Below are 21,973 nucleotides of genomic sequence, written 5' to 3'. Positions count from 1 at the left end.
ATTTGGAGGGCTTTGAGGCCAATGTTGGAAAAGGAAATATCTTCACATAAAAACTAGACAGAAGCATTCTCAGAAACCTCCCTGTGTTTCTGCATTCAACTCACATAGTTGAACGTTCCTTTTGATAGAACAGTTTTGAAAATCTCTTTTCCTAGAATCTGCAAGTCGACATTTGGAACGCTTTGAGGCCTATGCTGGAAAAGGAAATGTCTTCATGTAAAAACTAGATAGAAGCATTCTCAGAAACTTCTCTGTGATGTGCACACTCAACTCACAGAGTTGAAGCCTCCTTTTTATATAGCTGTTTTGAAACACTCTTTTAGTAGAATCTTCAAGTGGACATTTGTAGTGTTAAGAGGCCAACACTGGAAAAGGAAATATCTTCACATAAAAACTAGGCGGAAGCACTCTAAGAAACTTCCCTTTGCTTTATGCATTTAAGTCACGGAGAGAAACCTTCCTTTTGAAAGCGCAGTTTTGAAACACTCGTTTTGTAGAATTTGCTAGTGGTTGTTTGGAGCGACTTGAGGCCTATGCTGGAAAACGAAATATCTTCCCATAAAAACTAGACAGAAGGATTCTCAGAAACTTCTTTGTGATGAGTGCATTCAACTCACAGAATTGAACCTTCATTTTGAAAGAGCAGTTTTGAAACACTCTTTTTGTAGAATCTGCAAGTGGATATTCTGAGCGTTTTGAGGCCTTTGCTGGGAAATGAAATAGCTTCACCTGAAAACTACACAGAAGCATTCTCAGAAACTTGTTTTTGATGTGTGCATTCAACTCATAGAGTTAAACCTGCCTTTTGATAGAGCAGTTTGGAAACAGCCTTTTTTTAAAATCTGCAAGTGGATATTTGGAGCGATTTGAGGCCTATGCTGCAAAAGGAAATATCTTCACAGAAACCCTAGACAGAAGCATTCTCAGGAACTTTTGTGTGATGAGTGCATTCAACTCACGGACTTGAACCTTTCTTCTGATAGAACAGTTATGAAACACTCCTTTTGTAGAATCTGCAAGTGTTTATTTGGAGCGCTTTGAGGCCTATGATGGAAAAGGAAATATCTTCCCACCAAAACGAGACAGAAGCATTCTCAGAAACTTCTGTGTGATGAGTGCATTCAGTTCACACACTTGAACTTTCCTTTTGATATAGTAGTTTTGAAACACTCTTTTTGTAGCCTCTGTAAGTGGATATTTGGACATCTTTTATGCCAATGCTGGAAAACTGAATATTATCACATAAAAACTAGGCAGAAGCATTCTCAGAAACTTCTTCCTGATGAGTGCATTCAACTCACAGACTCGAACGTTCCTTTTGATAGAACAGTTTTGAAACACTCCTTTTGTACGATCTGCAGCTGTTTATTTGGAGCGTTTTGAGGCCTATGTTGGAAAAGGAAATGTCTTCACAGAAAAACTAGACAGAAGCATTCTCAGAAACTTTCCTGTGCTTTCTGCATTCAACCCACATAGTTGAACCTTCCTTTTGATAGAACAGTTTTGAAAATCTGTTTTCATAGAATCTGTAAGTCGACATTTGGAACGGTTTGAGGCCTATGCTGGAAAAGGAAATATCTTCACATAAAAACTAGATAGAAGCATTCCCAGAAACTTCTTTGTGATGTGCACATTCAACTCACAGAGTTGAAGCTTCCTTTTGATATAGCTGTTTTGAAACACTCTTTTAGTAGAATCTTCAAGTGGATATTTGGAGTGTTAAGAGGCCAACACTGGAAAAGGAAATATCTTCACATAAAAACTAGACGGAAGCATTCTCAGAAACTTCCCTGTGCTTTATACATTCAAGTCACAGAGAGGAACCTTCCTTATGAAAGCACAGTTTTGAAACACTCTTTTTGTAGAATTTGCTAGTGGATGTTTGGAGCGATTTGAGGCCTATGCTGGAAAACAAAATATCTTCCCATAAAAACTAGACAGAAGTATTCTCAGAAAGTTCTTTATGCTGTGTGCATTCAACTCACAGAGTTGAACCTGCCTTTTGATAGAGTAGTCTGGAGACAGCCTTTTTGTAATATCTGCAAGCAGATATTTGGAGTGATTTGAGACCTATGCTGCAAAAAGCAATATCTCCACATAAACCCTAGATAGAAGCATTCTCAGAAACTTCTTTGTCATTTGGGGATTGAACTCACAGAGTTGGACCTTCCTTTTCATAGAGCAGTTCTGCAACACTCTTGTTGTGGAAACTGCAAGTGGACATTTTGTGCGTTTGCTGCATCTAGTGGAAAAGCAAATACATTCAGATGAAAACCATATAGATTTGTTCTGAGAAACTTTTTTGATGTGTGCATTCTACTCAAGGAGTTGAAGCTTCCTTTTGATATAGCTGTTTTGAAACACTTTTTGTGGAGTCTGCAAGTGGATATTGGGAGGGCTTTGAAGCCTATGCTGGAAAGGGAAATATCTTAACATAAAAACTAGATAGAAGCATTCCCAGAAATTTCTTTGCGATGTGCGGATTGAACTCACAGAGTTGAAGCTTCTTTTTGATATAGCTGTTTTGAAACACTCTTTTAGTAGAATCTTCAAGTGGATATTTGGAGTGTTAAGAGGCCAACACTGGAAAAGGAAATATCTTCACATAAAAACTAGACAGAAGAATTCTCAGAAACTACCCTGTGCTTTATGCACTCAAGTCACAGAGAGGAACCTTCCCTTTGAAAGTGCAGTTTTGAAACACTCTTTTTGTAGAATTTGCTAGTGGATGTTTGGAGCGATTTGAGGCCTATGCTGGAAAACGAAATAGCTTCCCATAAAAACTAGACAGAAGCATTCTCAGAAACTTCTTTGTGCTGTGTGCATTCAACTCACAGACTTGAACCTTCATTTTGAAAGAGCAGTTGTGAAACACTCTTTTTGTAGAATCTGCAAGTCTACATTTTGAGCGTTTTGAGGCCTTTGCTGGGAAATGAAATATCTTCACGTGAAAACTACACAGAAGCATTCTGAGAAACTTCTTTGTGATGTGTGCATTCAACTCACAGAGATGAAACTGCCTTTTGATAGAGCAGTTTGGAAAAAGCCTTTTTGTAAAATCTGCAAGTGGATATTTGGAGCGATTTGGGGCCTATGCTGCAAAAGGAAATATCTTCGCAGAAACCCTAGACAGAAGCCTTCTCAGGAACTTCTGTGTGATGAGTGCATTCAACTCACAGACTTGAACCTTCCTTTTGATATAACAGTTTTGAAACACTCCTTTTGTAGTATCTGCAAGTGTTTATTTGGAGTGCTTTGAGGCCTATGATGGAAGAGGAAATATCTTCATATTAAAACGAGACAGAAGCATTCTCAGAAACTTCTGTGTGACGAGTGCATTCAACTCACACACTTGAACTTTCCTTTTGATAGAGCAGTTTTGTAACACTCTTTTAGTAGCATCTGTAAATGGATATTTGGAGAGATTTTATGCCATTTCTGGAAAACGAAATATCATCACATAAAAACTAGGCAGGAGAATTCTCAGAAACTTCTTCCTGATGAGTGCATTCAACTCACAGACTTGAACGTTCGTTTTGATAGAACAGTTTTGAAACACTCCTTTTGCAGGATTTGCAACTGTTTATTTGGAGCATTTTGAGGCCTATGTTGGAAAAGGTAATATCTTCACGTTAAAACTAGACAGAAGCATTCTCAGAAACTTCCCTGTGCTTTCTGCATTCAAATCACATAGTTGAACCTTCCTTTTGATACAACAGTTGTGAAACAATCTTTTCGTAGAATCTGCAAGTCGACATTTGGAACGCTTTGAAGCCTAAGCTGGAAAAGGAAATATCTTCACATAAAAACTAGATGGAAGCATTCTCAGAAACGTCTTTGTGATGTGCCCATTCAACTCACAGAGTTGAAGCTTCCTTTTGATATAGCTGTTTTGAAACACTCTTTTAGTAGAATCTTCAAGTGGATATTTGGTGAGCTAAGAGGCCAACACTGGAAAAGGAAATATCTTCACATAAAAACAAGACAGATACATTCTCAGAAACTTCCCTGTGTTTACGCATTCAAGTCACAGAGAGGAACCTTCCCATTGAAAGCGCAGTTTTGAAACACTCTTCTTGTAGAATTTGCTAGTGGATGTTTGGAGCGATTTGAGTCCTATGCTGGAAAACGAAATATCTTCCCACAAAAACTAGACAGAAGCATTCTTAGAAACTTCTTTGTGATGAGTGCATTCAACTCACAGACTTGAACCTTCATTTTGAAAGAGCAGTTTTGAAACACTCTTTTTGTAGTATCTGCAAGTGGATATTCTGAGCGTTTTGAGGCCTTTGCTGGGAAATGAAATAGCTTCACCTGAAAACTACACAGAAGCATTCTCAGAAACTTGTTTTCGATGTGTGCATTCAACTCATAGAGTTAAACCTGCCTTTTGATAGAGCAGTTTGGAAACAGCCTTTTTTTAAAATCTGCAAGTGGATATTTGGAGCGATTTGAAGCCTATGCTGCAAAAGGAAATATCTTCACAGAAACCCTAGACAGAAGCATTCTCAGGAACTTTTGTGTGATGAGTGCATTCAACTCAAGGACTTGAACCTTCCTTCTGATAGAACAGTTATGAAACACTCCTTTTGTAGAATCTGCAAGTGTTTATTTGGAGCACTTTGAGGCCTAGGAGGGAAAAGGAAATATCTTCACATTAAAAACGAGACAGAAGCATTCTTAGAAACTTCTGTGTGATGAGTGCATTCAACTCACACACTTGAACTTTCCTGTTGATAGAGCAGTTTTGAAACACTCTTTTAGTAGCATCTGTAAGTGGATATTTGGAGGGCTTTTATGCCAATGCTGGAAAACTAAATATTATCACATAAAAACTAGGCAGAAGCATTTTCAGAAACTTCTTCGTGATGAGTGCATTCAACTCACAAAGTTGAACATTCCTTTTGATAGAACAGTTTTGAAACACTCCTTTTGTAGGATCTGCAACTGTTTATTTGGAGCGCCTTGAGGCCTATGTTGGAAAAGGAAATATCTTCACTTAAAAACCAGACAGAAGCATTCTCAGAGACTTCCCTGTGCTTTCTGCATTCATCCCACATAGTTGAACCTTCCTTTTGATAGAACAGTTTTGAAAATCTCTTTTCGTACAATCTGCAAGTTGACATTTGGAACGCTTTGAGGCCTATGCTGGAAAAGGAAATATCTTCACATAAAAACTAGATAGAAGCATTCTCAGAAACTTCTTTGTGATGTGCGCATTCAACTCGCAGAGTTGAAGCTTCCTTTCGATATAGCTGTTTTGAAACACTCTTTTAGTAGAATCTGCAAGTGGATATTCAGAGGGCTAAGAGGCCAACACTGGAAAAGGAAATATCTTCACATAAAAACTATACGGAAGCATTCTCAGGAACTTCCCTGTGCTTTGTGAATTCAAGTCACAGAGAGGAACCTTCGTTTTGAAAGCGCAGTTTTGAAATACTCTTTTTGTAGAATTTGGTAGTGGATGTTTGGAGCGATTTGAGGCCTATGCTGGAAAACGAAATATCTTCCCATAGAAACTAGATAGAAGCATTCTCAGAAACTTATTTGTGCTGTGTGCATTCAACTCACGGAGTTGAACCTGCCTTTTGATAGAGTAGTTTGGAGACAGCCTTTTTGTAAAATCTGCAAGTGGATATTTGGAGCGATTTGAGAACTCTGGTGCAAAAGAAATATCTCCACATAAACCCTAGACAGAAGCATTCTCAGAAACTTCTTTGTCATTTGGGGATGGAAGTCAAAGGGTTGAACCTTCCCTTTCATAGAGCAGTTTTGCAACACTCTTGTTGCGGAAACTGCAAGTGGTTATTTGGTGCGATTGTGGCATCTAGTGGAAAATGAAATACATTCAGATGAAAACTAGATAGAACCGTTCTCAGAAACTCCTTTATGATGTGTGCATTCTACTCACAGAGTTGAACCTTCGTTTTGATAGAACAGTTTTGAAACACTCTTTTTGTGGAGTCTGCAAGTGGATATTTGGAGCGCTTTGAAGCCTATGCTGGAAAGGGAAACATCTTCACATAAAAACTAGATAGAAGCATTCTCAGAAACTTCTTTGAGATGTGCGCATTCAACTCACAGAGTTGAAGCTTCCTTTTGATATAGTTGTCTTGAAACACTCTTTCAGGAGCATCTGCAAGGGGATATTTGGAGTGCTAAGAGGCCAACACTGGAAAAGGAAATATCTTGACATAAAAACTAGAAGGAAGCATTCTCAGAAACTTCCCTATGCTTTATGCATTCAAGTCACAGAGCGGAACATTCCTTTTGAAAGCACAGTTTTGAAACACTCTTTTTGTGGAACTTGCTAGTGGATGTTTGAAGCGATTTGAGGCCTATGCTGGAAAACGAAATAGCTTCCCATAAAAACTAGAGAGAAGCATTCTCAGAAAGTTCTTTGTGATAAGTGCATTCAACTCACAGACTTGAACCTTCATTTTGAAAGAGCAATTTGAAACACTCTTTTTGTAGAATCTGCAAGTGGATATTTTGAGCGTTTTGAGGCCTTTGCTGGGAAATGAAATATCTTCACCTGAAAAGTAAACAGAAGCATTCTCAGAAATTTCTTTGTGATGTGTGCATTCAACTCACAGAGTTGAACCTGCCTTTTCATAGAGCAGTTTGGGAACAGCGTTTTTGTAAAATCTGCAAGTGGATATTTGGAGCGATTTGAGGCCTATGCTGCAAAAGGAAATATCTTCACAGAAACCCTAGTCAGAAGCATGCTCAGGAACTTCTGTGTGATGAGTACATTCAACTCACGGACTTGAACCTTCGTTTTGATAGAACAGTTTTGAAACACTGCTTTTGTAGAATCTGCAAGTGTTTATTTGGAGCGCTTTGAGGCCTATGTGGGAAAGGGAAATATCTTCACATGAAAACTAGACAGAAGCATTCTCAGAGACTTCCCTTTGCTTTCTGCATTCAACCCACATAGCTGAACCTTCCTTTTGATAGAACAGTTTTGGAAATCTCTTTTCATAGAATCTGGAAGTCAACATTTGGAAGGCTTTGAGGCCTATGCTGGAAAAGGAAATATCTTCACATAAAAACTAGGTAGAAGCATTCTCAGAAACTTCTTGGTGATGTGCGCATTCAAATCACAGAGTTGAAGCTTTCTTTTGATATAGCTGTTTTGAAACACTCCTTCAGTAGAATCTGCAAGTGGATATTTGGAGTGCTAAGAGGCCAACACTAGAAAAGGAAATATCTTCACATAAAAACTAGACGGAAGCATTATCAGAAACTTCCCTGGCTTTATGCATTCAAGTCACAGAGAGGAACCATCCTTTTGAAAGCGCAGTTTTGAAACACTCTTTTTGTTGAATTTGCTAGTAAATGTTTGGAGCGATTTGAGGCCTATGCTGGAAAACGAAATATCTTCCCTTAAAAACTAGACAGAAGCATTCTCAGAAACTTCTTTGTGAATTGTGCATTCAACTCACAGAGTTGAACCTGCCTTTTGATAGAGTAGTTTGGAAACAGCCTTTTTGAAATTCTGCAAGTGGATAATTTGAGCGATATGAGACCTATGTTGCAAAAGGAAATATCTCCAAATAAACCCTAGACAGAAGCATTCTCAGAAACTTCTTTGTCATTTGGGGATTGAACTCATAGAGTTGAACCTTCCTTTTCATAGAGCAGTTCTGCAACACTCTTGTTGTGGAAACTGCAAGTGGATATTTGGTGTGATTGCGGCATCTAGTGGAAAAGGAAATACATTCAGGTGAAATCTAGATAGAACCATTCTCAGAAACTTCTTTGTAATATGTGCATCCTACTCACAGTGTTGAACCTTCCTTTTGATAGAACAGTTTTGAAACACTCTTTTTGTGGAGTCTGCAAGTGGATATTTGGAGCGATTTGGAGCGTATGCTGGAAAAGGAAACATCTTCACATAAAAACTAGATAGAGGAATTCTCAGAAACTTCTGTGGATGTGCACATTCAACTCACAGATTTCAAGCTTCCTTTTGATATAGCTGTTTTGAAACACTCTTTCAGTAGAATCTGCAAGTGGATATTTGGAGGGCTAAGAGGCCAGCACTGGAAAAGGAAATATCTTCACATAAAAACTAGACGGAAGCATTCTTAGAAACATCCCTGTGCTGTATGCATTCAAGTCACTGAGAGGAACCTTCCTTTTGAAAGCGGAGTTTTGAAACACTCTTTTTGTAGTATTTTCTAGTGGGTGTTTGGAGCGATTTAAGGCCTATGCTGGAAAACGAAATATCTTCCCATAAAAACTAGACAGAAGCATTCTCAGAACCTTCTTTGTGATGAGTGCATTCAACTCACACCCTTGAACTTTCCTTTTGATAGAGCAGTTTTGAAACACTCTTTAGGTAGCATCTGAAAGTCCATATTTGGAGGGATCTTATGGCAATTATGGAAAACGAAATATCATCACATAAAAACTAGGCAGAAGCATTATCAGAAACTTCTTCATGCTGAGTGCATTCAACTCACAGAGTTGAAAGTTCCTTTCGATAGAACAGTTTGAAACACTCCTTTTGCAGGATCTGCAAATGTTTATTTTTAGAGCTTTGAGGCCTATGTTTGAAAAGGAAATGTCTTCCCATAAAAACTACACAGAAGCATTGTCAGGAACTTCTTTGTGATGAGCACATTCAACTCACACACTTGAACCTTCATTTTGAAAGAGCAGTTGTGAAACACTCTTTTTGTAGAATCTGCAAGTGGATATTATGAGCGATTTGAGGCCTTTGCTGGGAAATGAAATATCTTCACCTGAAAACTACACAGAAGCATTCTCAGAAACTTCTTTGTGATGTGTGCATTCAACTCACAGAGTTGAACCTGCCTTATGATAGAGCAGTTTGGAAACAGCCTTTTGTAAATTCTGCAAGTGGATATTTGGAGTGATTTGAGGCCTATGCTGCAAAAGGAAATATCTTCACAGAAACCCTAGACAGAAGCATTCTCAGGAACTTCTGTGTGATGAGTGCATTCAACTCACGGACTTGAACCTTCCTTTTGATAGAACAGTTTTGAAACACTCCTTTTGTAGGATCTGCAAGTGTTTATTTGGAGCTCTTTGAGGCCTATGATGGAAAAGGATATATCTTCACATAAAAACGAGATAGAAGCATTCTCAGAACCTTCTGTGTGATGAGTGCATGCAACTCACACACTTGAACTTTCCTTTTGATAGAGTAGTTTTGAAACACTCTTTTAGTAGCATCTGTAAGTCGATATTTGGAGGGCTCTTATGCCAATGCTGGAAAACGTAATATCATCACATAAAAAGTAGGCAGAAGCATTCTCAGAAACTTCTTCATGATGAGTGCATTCAACTCACAGAGTTGAACGTTCCTTTCGATAGAACAGTTTGAAACACTCCTTTTGTAGGATCTGCAAATGTTTATTTGGAGCGCTTTGAGGCCTATGTTGGAAAAGGAAATATCTTCACATAAAAACTAGATAGAAGTATTCTCAGAATCTTCCCTGTGCTTTCTGCATTCAACCCACATAGATGAACCTTCCTTTTGGTAGAACAGTTTTGAAAATCTCTTTTCGTAGAATCTGCAAGTCAACATTTGGAACGCTTTGAGGCCTATGCTGGAAAAGGAAATATCTTCACATAAAAACTAGATAGAAGCATTCTCAGAATCATCTTTGTGATGTGCGCATTCAACACACAGAGTTCAAGCTTCCTTTTGATATAGCTGTTTTGAAACACTCTTTCAGTAGAATCTGCATGTGGATATTTGGAGTGCTAAGATGTCAACACTGGAAAAGGAAGTATCTTCACATAAAAACTAGACAGAAACATTCTTAGAAACTTCTTAGTGAAGAGTTCATTCAACTCACAGAGTTGAACGTTCCTTTTGATAGAACAGTTTTGAAATACTCCTTTTGTAGGATCTGCAACTGTTTATTTGGAGGGCTTTGAGGACTATGTTGGAAAATGAAATATCTTCACAGAAAAACTAGACAGAAGCATTCTCAGAAACTTCCCTGTGCTTTCTGCATTCAACCCTCATAGTTGAACATTCCTTTTGATAGAACAGTTTTGAAAATCTCTTTTCGTAGAATCTGCAAGTCGACATTTGGAACGCTTTGAGGTCTACGCCTGAAAAGGAAATATCTTCACATAAAAACTAGATAGAAGCATTCTCAGAAACTTCCCTGTGCTTTATGCATTCAAGTCACAGAAAGGAACCTTCCTTTTGAAAGCACAGTTCTGAAACACTCTTTTTGTAGTATTTGCTACTGGAAGTTTTGAGGAATGTGAGGTCTATGCTGGAAAACGAAATATCTTCCCATAAAAACTAGACAGAAGCATTCTCAGAAACTTCTTTGTGATGAGTGCATTCAACTCACAAACTTTAACTTTCCTTTTGAAATAGCAGTTTTGAAAACACTCTTTTTGTAGAACCTGCAAGTGGATATTTTGAGCATTTTAATGCCTTTGCTGGGAAATGAAATATCTTCACCTGAAAACTAGACAGAAGCATTCTCAGAAACTTCTTTGTGATGTGCGCATTCAACTGATGGAGTTGAAGCTTCCTTTTGAAATAGCTGTTTTGAAACACTCTTTCAGTAGGATCTGCAACTGTATATATGGAGTGTTAAGAGGCCAACACTGGAAAAGGAAATATCTTCACATAAAAACTAGATGGAAGCATTCTCAGAAACTTCCCTGTACTTTATGCATTCAAGTCACAGAGAGGAAGCTTCCTTTTGAAAGCGCAGTTTTGAAACACTCCTTTTCCAACATAGGCCTCAGAGAGCTCTAAATAAACACTTGCAGATTCTACAAAAAGAGTGTAGGGTGGATTGGAGATTCCAATCCATTCCATTCCATTGCATTGTACTCACAGAGTTGAACCTTCCCTTTGATAGAACAGTTTAGAAACACTCTTTGAAAAATCTGCAAGTGTTTATTTGAAGCGCTTTGATTCCTATGTTTGAAAAGGAAATATCTTCCCATGAAAACTAGACCGAAGCATTCTCAGAAACTTCTTTGTGACGAGTGCATTCTACTCACAGAGTTGAACCTTCCTTTGATAGAACACTTTTGAAACACTCTTTTTGTAGAATCTGCAATGGGTTATTTGAGCGCTTTGATGCCTATGTTGGAAAAGGAAATTTTTTCCCATAATAACTAGACTGAAGCATTCTCAAAAACTTCTTTGTGATGAGTGCATTCTTCTCACAGAGTTGAACCTTCCTTTTGACAGAACAGTTTTGAAACACTGTTTTTGGAGATTCCGCAAGTGTTTACTTGGAGCGCTTTGAGGCCTATGCTGGAAAAGGAATTACCTTCACATAAATACTAGACAGAAGCATTCTCAGAAACTTTTTCTGATGTGCACATTCTACTCACCGTGTTGAACCTTCCTTTTGGTAGAGCAGTTTTGAAACACTCTTTTTCTAGAATATGCAAGAGGATATTTGGAGTGTTAGGTGGCCCACACTGGAAAAGGAAATATCTTCCCATAAAAACTAGACAGAAGCATTCTCAGAAACTTCTTTGTGATGAGTGCATTCAACTTACAGACTTTAACTTTCCTTTTGAAAGTGCAGTTTTGAAACACTCTTTTTGTAGAATCTGCAGGTGGATATTTTGTGTGCTTTGAGGCCTAAGCAGCAAAAGGAAATATCTTCAGGTAAAAACTAGACAGAAACATTCTCCGAAACCACTTTGTGGTGTGTGCATTCAAAAAACAAAGTAGGACCTTCCTTTTGATAGTGCAGTTTTGAAACACCCTTTTTGTAGAATCTGCAAGTCGATATTTGGAGAGATTTCAGGCCTATGCTGAAAAAGGGGATATCTTCACCTAAAAACTAGATAGAAGCATTCTCAGAAACTTCTCTGTGCTTTATGCGTTCAACATACAGAGTTGAAAATTCCTTCTGAAAGAGCAGATTTGAAACACTGTTTTTGTAGAGACTGCAAGTGGATATTTGGAGCGCTTTGAGGCCTATGCTGGAAAAAGAAATATCCTCACATAAAAACTAGACAAAAGCATTCTCTGAAACTTGTTATGATGAATGCATTCAGCTCACAGAGTTGAACCTTCCTTTTGAAGGAACAGTTTTGAAACACCCTTTTTGTAGAATCTGCAAGTGGATATTTGGAGAGATTTGAGGCCTATGCTGGAAAAGGGGATATCTTCACATAAAAACTAGATGGAAGCATTGTCAGACACTTCTCTGTGATGAGTGCATTCAACTCACAGAGTTCAACCTTCCTTTTTGTAGAACAGTTATGAAACACTCTCTTTGTAGAATCTACAAGGGATCATTTGGAGCATATTGAGGCCTATGCTGGGAAAAGAAGTATCTTCCCATAAAAAAATAAGCAGAATCATTCTGAGATACTTTTTTGTGATGAGTGCATTCGACTCACAGACTTGAAACTTCTTTTTGATAGAGCAGTTTTGAAACACTCTTTTTGTAGAATCTGCAAGTGGATATTTGGAGCACTTTGAGGCCTATGATGGAAAAGGAAATATCTTCACATAAAACTAGACAGAAGCATTCACAGAAATTTCTGTGTGATGAGTGCATTCAATTCAAAGAGTTGAACGTTCCTTTTGATAGAACAGTTTGGAAACACTCTTTTTGTCAAATCTGCAAGTGGATATTTGGAGCGCTTTGAGGCCTATGCTGGAAAAGAAAATATCTTCACATAAAAACAAGACGGAAGCATTCTCAGACACTTCTCTGTAATGTGTGCATTCAACTCACAGATTTCAACCTTCCTTTTGATAGAACAGTTTTGAATCACTCTCTTTGTAGAATCTACAAGAGATTATTTGGAGTGCATTGAGGCCTATGCTGGAAAAGGAAGTATCTTCCCATAAAAACTAAGTAGAATCATTCTCAGAAACATTTTTGTGATGAGTGCATTCAACTCACAGACTTGAACATTCCTTTTGATAGAACAGTTTGGAAACACTCTTTTTGTCAAATCTTCAAGTGATATTTGGAGCGCTTTGAGGCCTATTCTGGAAAAGAAAATATCTTCACATAAAAACAAGATGGAAGCATTCTCAGAAACTTCTCTGTAATGAGTGCATTCAACTCACAGAGTTCAACCTTCCTTTTGGTAGAACAGTTTTGAATCACTCTCTTTGTAGAATCTACAAGAGATTATTTGGAGTGCATTGAGGCCTATGCTGGAAAAGGAAGTATCTTCCCATAAAAACTAAGCGTAATCATTCTCAGAAACATTTTTGTGATGAGTGCATTGAACTCACAGACTTGAACATTCCTTTTGATAGGGCAGTTTTTAAACACTCTTTGTGTTGATTCTGCAAGTGGGTATTTCGAGCACTTTGAGGTCAAAGATGGAAAAGGAAATATCTTCATATAAAAACTAGACAGAAGCATTCACAGAAATTACTTTGGGATGAGTGCATTCAACTCAAAGAGTTGAACCTTCCTTTTGATAGAACAGTTTTGAAACACTTTTTTTGTAGAATCTGCAAGTGGATATTTGGAGCAATTTGAGGCCTATGCTGGAAAAGGAAATATCTTCACATAAAAACTAGACAGAAGCATTCTCAGAAATTTCTTTGTGATGAGTGCATTCAACTCAGAGGTTTGAACTTGCCTTTTGATAGAACAGTTTTGAAGCACTCTGTTTGTAGAATTTGCAAGTGGATATTTGGAGAGATTTGTGGCCTGTGCTGCATAAAGGGAATATCTTAACTTAAGAACTAGACAGAAGCATTCTCAGAGACTTCCCTTAGCTTTATGCATTCAAATCACCGGCTTGAACCTTCCTTTTGATAGAGCAGTTTTGAACCACTCTTTTTGTAGAATCTGCAAGTGGATATTTGGAGCGATTTGAGGCCTATGATGAAAAAGGAAATATCTTCACCTAAAAACTAGACAGAAATATTCTCAAAAACTTCTGTGGGATGAGTACATTCAACCAACAGAGTTGAACCCTCCTTCTGATAGACTAGTTTTGAAACACACTTTTTGTAGAATCTGCAATTGGATGTTTGGAGGGCATTGAGGCCTATGCTGGAAAAGAAAATATCTTCACCTAAAAACTAGACAGAAGCATTCTCAGAAACTTATTTGTGATGAGTGCATTCAACTCACAGGGTTGAAACTTCCTTTTGATAGAACAATTCTGACACAATCTTCTTGTAGAATCTGCAAGTGGATATTTGGATCGCTTGAGGCCTATGATGGAGTAAGAAATAATTTCACATAAAAACTATGTTGAAGCTTTCTCAAAAACATCTTTGTGATGTGTGCCTTCAACTCACAGAATTGAAACTTCCTTTTGATAAAGCAGTTTTGGAACACCATATTGTAGAATCTGCAAGTGGATAGATTTAGCACTTTGAGGCCTAGCCTGGAAAAGGGTATATCTTCACCTAAAACCCGGACAGAAGCATTCTCAGAAACTTCCCTGTGCTTTATGAATTCAGCTCACAGACTTGAAACTTCCTTTTGATAGAACAGTTTGGAAACACACTTTTTGTAGAACCTGGAAGTGGATATTTGGAGCACTTTGAGGCCTATGCAGGAAAAGGAAATACCATCACATAAAAACTAGACAGAAGTATTCTCAGAAACTTCTTTGTGATGTGTGCATTCAACTCACAGAGTTGAACCCTGCTTTTGAAAGAGCAGTTATGAGACACCCTTTTTGTAGGATCTGCAGGTAGATATTTTTGGCACTTTGAGGCCAGTGCTGGAAAAGGAAATATGTATACATAAAAACTAGACAGAGGCATTCTCAGAAACTTCTCTGTGTTTTATGATTTCAACTCACAGATTTGAACCTTCCTTTTGATAGCGCAGTTTTGAAACACTCTTTTTGTAGAATCTGCAAGTGGATTTTTGGAGCGCTTTGAGAACTATGCTGCAAAAAGAAACATCTTCATATAAAAATTGGACAGAGGCCTTCTCAGAAACTACTTTTTGATGAATGCATTCAGCTCACAGGTTTGAACCTTCCTTTTGATAGAACAGTTGTGAAACACTCTTTTACTAGTATCTGAAAGTGGATATTAGGAGCTCTTTGAAGCTTATGATGGAAAAGGAAATATCTTCACATAAAACCTAGACGGAAGTATTCTCATAAACTTCATTGTGATGAGTGAGTTCAACTCACAGAGTTGAACCAACCTTTTGATTGAACAGTTTTGAAACACTCTTTTTGTAGAATCTGCAAGTGGATATTTAGAATGCTTTGAGGCCTATGCTCGAAAAGGAAATTTCTTCATATAAATACTAGACAGAAGCATGCTCAGAAACTTCTTTGTGATGAGTGCATTGTACTCACAGACTTTAAATTTCCTTTTGATAGAGCAGTTTTGAAACAGTCTTTTTGTAGAATATGCAAGTGTATATTTGGTGCGATTTGAGGGCTAAGCTGGAAAAGGAAATATCTTCACATAAAAACTGGACAGAAGAATTCTCCGTATCTTCTTTGTGATGTGTGCATTAAACTAACAGAGTAGAACCTTCCTTTTGATAGAGCAGTTTTGAAACACCCTTTTTGTAGAATCTGCAAGTGGATATTTGGAGCGATTTGAGGCCTATGGTGAAAAAGGGGATATCTTCGCATAAAAACTAGTTAGAAGCATTCTCAGAAACTTCCCTGTGCCTTACACATTCAACTCACAGACTTAAAACTTCCTTTTGAAAGAGCAGATTTGATACACTGTTTTTGTAGAAACTGCAAGTGGATATTTGGAGTGCTTTGAGGCCTATGCAGGAAAAGGAAATATCCCCACATAAAAAGTAGACAAAAGCATTCTCCGAAACTTCTTTGTGATGAATGCATTCACCTCACAGAGTTGAACCTTCACTTTGATGGAACAGTTTTGAAACACTCTTTTTGTAGAATCTGCAAGTGGATATTTGGAGCGCTTTGAGGCCTATGCTGGAAAAGGAAATATCTTCACATAATAACTAGATGGAAGCATTCACAGAAACTTCTCTGTGATGAGTGCATTCAACTCACAGAGTTCAACCTTCCTTTTGGTAGAACAGTTATGAAACACTCTCTTTGTAGAATCTACAAGAGATTATTTGGAGCTCATTGAGGCCTATGCTGGAAAAGAAAGTATCTTCCCATGAAAACTAAGCAGAATCATCCTCAGAAATATTTTTGTGATGAGTGCATTCAACTCACAGACTTGAACCTTCCTTTTGATAGAGTAGTTTTGAAACACTCGTTTTGTAGAATCTGCAAGTGGATATTCGGAGCGCTTTGAGGTCTATGCTGGAAAAGGGAATATCTTCACATCAAAACTAGACAGAAGCATTCTCAGAAATTTCTGTGTGATGAGTGCATTCAACTCACAGGGTTGAACTTTCCTTTTGATAGAATAGTTTTGTAACATTCTTTTTGTAGAATCTGCAAGTGGGTATTTGGAGCGATTTGAGGCCTATGCTGCAAAAAGAGAAATCTTCACATAAAAGCTAGACAGAAGCATTCCCTGAAACTTCCCAGTGCTTCATGCATTCAACTCACAGACTTGAACCTTCCTTTCGATAGAGCAGTTTTGAAACACTCTTTTTGTAGAATCTGCAATTGGATATTTGGAGCGATTTGAGGCCTATGATGAAAAAGGGAATATCTTCACCTAAAAACTAGACAGAAGCATTCTCAGAAACTTCTTTGTGATGAGTGCTTTCAACCCATAGAGTTGAAACTTCCTTTTTTTAGAACTGTTTTGTAACACTCTCTTTGTATAATCTGAATATGGATACTTCGTGTGCTTTGAGGCCTATGCTGGAAATGGAAATATGTTCTCATAAAAACTAAGCAGAATCATACTCACAAAGTTCTTAGTGATGAGTGCATTCAACTCAAAGACTTAAACCTTCCTTTTGATATTGCAGTTTTGACACACTCTTTTTGTAGAATCTGCAAGTGGATATTTGGAGCGCTATGAGGCCTACGCTGTAAAAGGAAATATCTTCACATAAAAACTATACAGAAGCATTCTCAGAAACATCTCTATGATGAGCGCATTGTACTCACAGGCTTGAACTTTCTTTTTGATACAGCAGTTTTGAAAAACTCCTTTTGTAGAATGTGCAAGTGGATATTTGGTGTGCTTTGAGGCCTAATCTGGAAAAGGAAATATCTTCACATAAAAACTAGACAGAAGCATTCTCTGAAACTTCTTTGTGATGCATGCATTCATCTAACGGACTAGAAACTTCCTTTTGATAGAGCAGTTTTGAAACACACTTTTTGTAGAATCTGCAAGTGGATATTTGGAGCAATTTGAGGCCTGTGGTGTAAAAGGGAATATCTTCACATAAAAACTAGACGGAAGCATTCTCAGAAACTTCAGTGTGCTTTATGCATTCAACTCACAGACTTAAACCTTCCTTTTGAAAGAGCAGATTTGAAAAACTCTTTTTGTAGAAATTGCAAGTGGATATTTGGAGCACTTTGAGGCCTATGCTGGAAAAGGATATATCCTCACAGAAAAACTAGACAAAAGCATTCTCCAAAACTTCCTTGTGATGAATGCATTCAGCTTACAGTGTTGAACCTTCCTTTTGATAGAACAGTTTTGAAACACTCTTTTTGTAGAATCTGCAAGTGGATATATGGAGTGCTTTGAGACCTATGCTGGAAAAGGAAATATCTTCACATAAAAATTAGACAGAAGCATTTTCAGACCCTTCTCTGTGATGAGTGAATTCAACTCACAGAGTTCAACCTTCCTTTTCATAGAACAGTTTTGAATCACTCTCTTTGTAGAATCTACAATAGATTATTTGGAGCACATTGAGACCTATGATGGAAAAGGGAATATCTTCCCATAAAAAGTAGGCAGAATCATTCTCAGAAACATTTTTTGTGATGAATGCATTCAGCTAACAGAGTTGAACCTTCCTTTTGATAGAACAGTTTTGAAACACTCTTTTTGTAGAATCTGCAACTGGATATTTGGAGTGCTTTGAGACCTATGCTGGAAAAGGAAATATCTTCACATAAAAATTAGACAGAAGCATTCTCAGACACGTCTCTGTGATGAGTGCATTCAACTCACTGAGTTCAACCTTCCTTTTGGTAGAACAGTTTTGAATCACTCTCTTTGTAGAATCTACAATAGATTATTTAGAGTGCATAGAGGCCTATGATGGAAAAGGGAATATCTTCCCATAAAAACTAAGCAGAATCATTCTCAGAAACATTTCTGTGATGAGTGCATTCAACTCAGAGACTTGAACATTCCTTTTGATAGAGCAGTTTTGAAACACTCTTTTTATAGAATCTACAAGTGGATATTTGGAGTAATTTGAGGCCTATGCTGGAAAAGGGAATATCTTCACATAAAAACTAGACAGAAGCATTCTCAGAAATTTCTTTGTGGTGAGTGCATTCAACTAACAGGGTAGAACTTTCCTTTTGAAAGAACAGTTTTGAAACACTCTGTTTGTAGAATTTGCAAGTGGATATTTGGAGCGATTTGAGGCCTATTCTGCAAAAAGGGAATATCTGAACATAAGAACTAGACAGAAGCATTCTCAGAGACTTCCTTGTGCCTTATGCATTCAATTCACAGGCTTGAACCTTCCTTTTGATAGAGCAGTTTTGAAACATCCTTTTTGTAGACTCTGCAAGTGGATATTTAGAGCGATTTGAGGCCTATGGTGAAAAAGGGGATATCTTGACATAAAAACTAGATAAAAGCATTCTCAGAAACTTCCCTGTGGTTTATGCAGTCAACTCACAGACTTGAAACTTCCTTTTCAAAGAGGAGATTTTAAACACTCTTTTTGTAGCATCTGCAAGTGTATATTTGGAGTGCTTTGAGGCCTATGCTGGAAAAGGAAATATCCTCACATAAAAACTAGACAAAAGCATTCTCTGAAACTTCTTTGGGATGAATGCATTCAGCTCACAGAGTTGAACCTTTCTTTTGGTGGAACAGTTTTGAAACACTCTTTTTTTAGAATCTGCAAGTGGATATTTGGAGCGCTTTGGGGCCCATGCTGGAAAAGGAAATATCTTCACATAATACCTAGATGGAAGCATTCTCAGAAACTTCTCTGCGATGAGTCAGTTATGAAACACTCTCTTTGAAGAATCTACAAGAGATTATTTGGAGCTCATTGAGGCCTATGCTGGAAAAAGGAATATCTTCATATAAAAACTAGACAGAAGCATTCTGAGAAACTTCCCTGCACTTTGTGCATTCAACTCACACTCTTGAACCTTCTTTTTGAAAGAGCAGATTTGAAACACTCTTTTTGTAGAAACTGCAAGTGCATATTTGGAGCGCTTTGTGGCCTATGATGGAAAAGGAAATATCCTCACAGAAAAATTAGACAAAAGCATTCTCAGAAATTTCTTTGTGATGTGTGCATTTAACTCACCGAGTTGAACTTTCCTTTTGACGGAAGAGTTTTGAAACAGTCTTTTTGTAGTATCTGCAAGTGGATATTTGGAGCATTTTGAGGTCTATGCTGGAAAAGGAAATATCTTCATATAAAAACTAGACAGAAGAATTCTCAGAAATTTCTTTGTGATGAGTTCCTTCAACTCACAGGGTTGAACTTTCATTTTGATAGAACAGTTTTGAAACACTCTGTTTGTAGAATTTGCAAGTGTATATTTGGAGGGATTTGAGGCCTATGCTGCAAAAAGGGAATATCTGAACATAAGAACTAGACAGAAGCATTCTCAGATACTTCGCTGTGCTTTATGCATTCAGCTCACACTCTTGAAACTTCCTTTTGATAGAGCAGTTTTGAAACACTCTTTTTGTAGAATCTGCAATTGGATATTTGGAGCGATTTGAGGCCTATGATGAAAAAGGAAATAGCTTCACCTAAAAACTAGACAGAAACATTCTCAGAAACTTCTGTGGGATGAGTGCATTCAACCAACATAGTTGAAACTTCCTTTTGATAGACTAGTTTTGAAACACACTTTTTATAGAATCTGCAAGTGGATGTTTGGAGGGCTTTGAGGCCTATGCTAGAAAAGGAAATATCTTCACCTAAAAACTAGACAGAAGCATTCTCAGAAACTACTTTGTGATGATTGCATCCAACTCACAGGGTTGAAACTTCCTTTTGATAGAACAGTTTGGAAACAATCTTTTTGTGGAATCTGCAAGTGGATATTTGGAGCGCTTGAGGCCTATGCTGCAGTAAGAAATAACTTCACATAAAAACTATATTGAAGCATTCTGAAAAACATCTTTGTGATGTGTGTCTTCAACTCACAGACTTGAAACTGCCTTTTGATAAAGCAGTTTTGAAACACCATTTTGTAGAATCTGCAGGTGGATAATTTTAGCACTTTGAGTCCTAGGCTGGAAAAGGGAATATCTTCACATAAAAACTGGACAGAAGCATACTCAGAAACTTCCCTGTGCTTTAGGAATTCAACACACAGACTTGAACCTTCCTTTTGATTAAGCAGTTTTGAAACACTGTTTTTGTAGTAACTGCAAGTGGATATTTGGAGCGCTTTGAAGCCTATGCTGGAAAAGGAAATACCTTCATAAAAAAACAAGATAGAAGCATTCTCAGAAACCTCTTTGTGATGTGTGTATTCAATTCACAGAGTTGAACCTTCCTTTTGAAAGAGCAGTTATGAAACACGCTTTTTTTAGAATCTGCACATGGATATTTTTGAATGTTTGAGGCTAGTGCTGGAAAAGGGAATATCTACACATAAAAACTAGACAGAAGAATTCTCAGAAGCTTCTCTGTGCTTTATGATTTCAACTCACAGAGTAGAACCTTCCTTTTGATAGAGAAGTTTTGAAACATACTTTTTATAGAATCTGCATGTGGACATTTGGAGCGATTTGAGGCCTATGCTGGAAAAAGGAATATCTTCATATAAAAACCAGATAGAAGAATTCTGAGAAACTTCCCTGTGCTTTGTGCATTCAACTCACACTCTTGAACCTTCTTTTTGAAAGAGCAGATTTGAACCACTCTTTTTGTAGAAACTGCAAGTGCATATTTGGAGGGCTTTGAGGCCTATGATGGAAAAGGAAATATCCTCACAGAAAAATTAGACAAAAGCATTCTCAGAAATTTCTTTGTGATGAGTGCATTTAACTCACCGAGTTGAACTTTCCTTTTGATGGAACAGTTTTGAAACCGTCTTTTTGTAGAATCTGCAAGTGGATATTTGGAGCATTTTGAGGTCTATGCTGGAAAAGGAAATATCTTCACATAAAAACGAGACAGAAGCATTTTCAGAAATGTCTTTGTGATGAGTGCCTTCAACTCACAGGGTTGAACTTTCCTTTTGATAGAAGAGTTTTGAAACACTCTTTTTGTAGAATCTGCAAGTGCATATTTGGAGCGATTTGAGGCCTATGCTGCAAAAACGGAATATCTTCACATGAAAACTAGACAGAAGCATTCTCAGAAACTTCGCCATGCTTTATGCATTCAACTCACAGACTTGAGCCTTCCTTTTGATTGAGCAGTTTTGAAACACTCTTTTTGTAGTATCTGCAAGTGGATATTTGAAGAGATTTGAGGCCTATGATGAAAAAGGAAATATCTTCACCTAAAAACTAGACAGAAGCATTCTCAGAAACTGCTTTGTGATGAGTGCATTGAACTCACAGAGTTGAAACTTCTTTTTGATAGAACAGTTTTGTAACACTCCTTTTGTAGAATCTGCAAGTGGATATTTGGAGTGTTTTTACGCCAATGCTGTAAAAGGAAATATCTTCACATAAAAACTAGACAGAAGCATTCTCAGAAACTTCTCTGTGATGAGTGCATTCAATTCACAGAGGTGAACCTTCCTTTTGATAGAACGGTTTTGAAACACTCCCTTTATAGAATCTGAAAGTGGATACTCGGTGCGCTTTGAGGCCTATGCTGGAAATGGAAATATGTTCTCATAAAAACTAAGCAGAAGCATTCTCACAAAGTTCTTATTGATGAGTGAATTCAACTCACAAACCTAAACCTTCCTTTTGATGGAGCAGATTTGACGCACTCTTTTTGTAGAATCT

The sequence above is a fragment of the Pongo abelii genome, chromosome 14 (assembly GCF_028885655.2).
Source record: "Pongo abelii isolate AG06213 chromosome 14, NHGRI_mPonAbe1-v2.0_pri, whole genome shotgun sequence".
NCBI lineage: Eukaryota > Metazoa > Chordata > Mammalia > Primates > Hominidae > Pongo > Pongo abelii.
The sequence above is the reverse complement of the archived record's forward strand: the minus strand, read 5'-3'. Positions refer to the sequence as shown.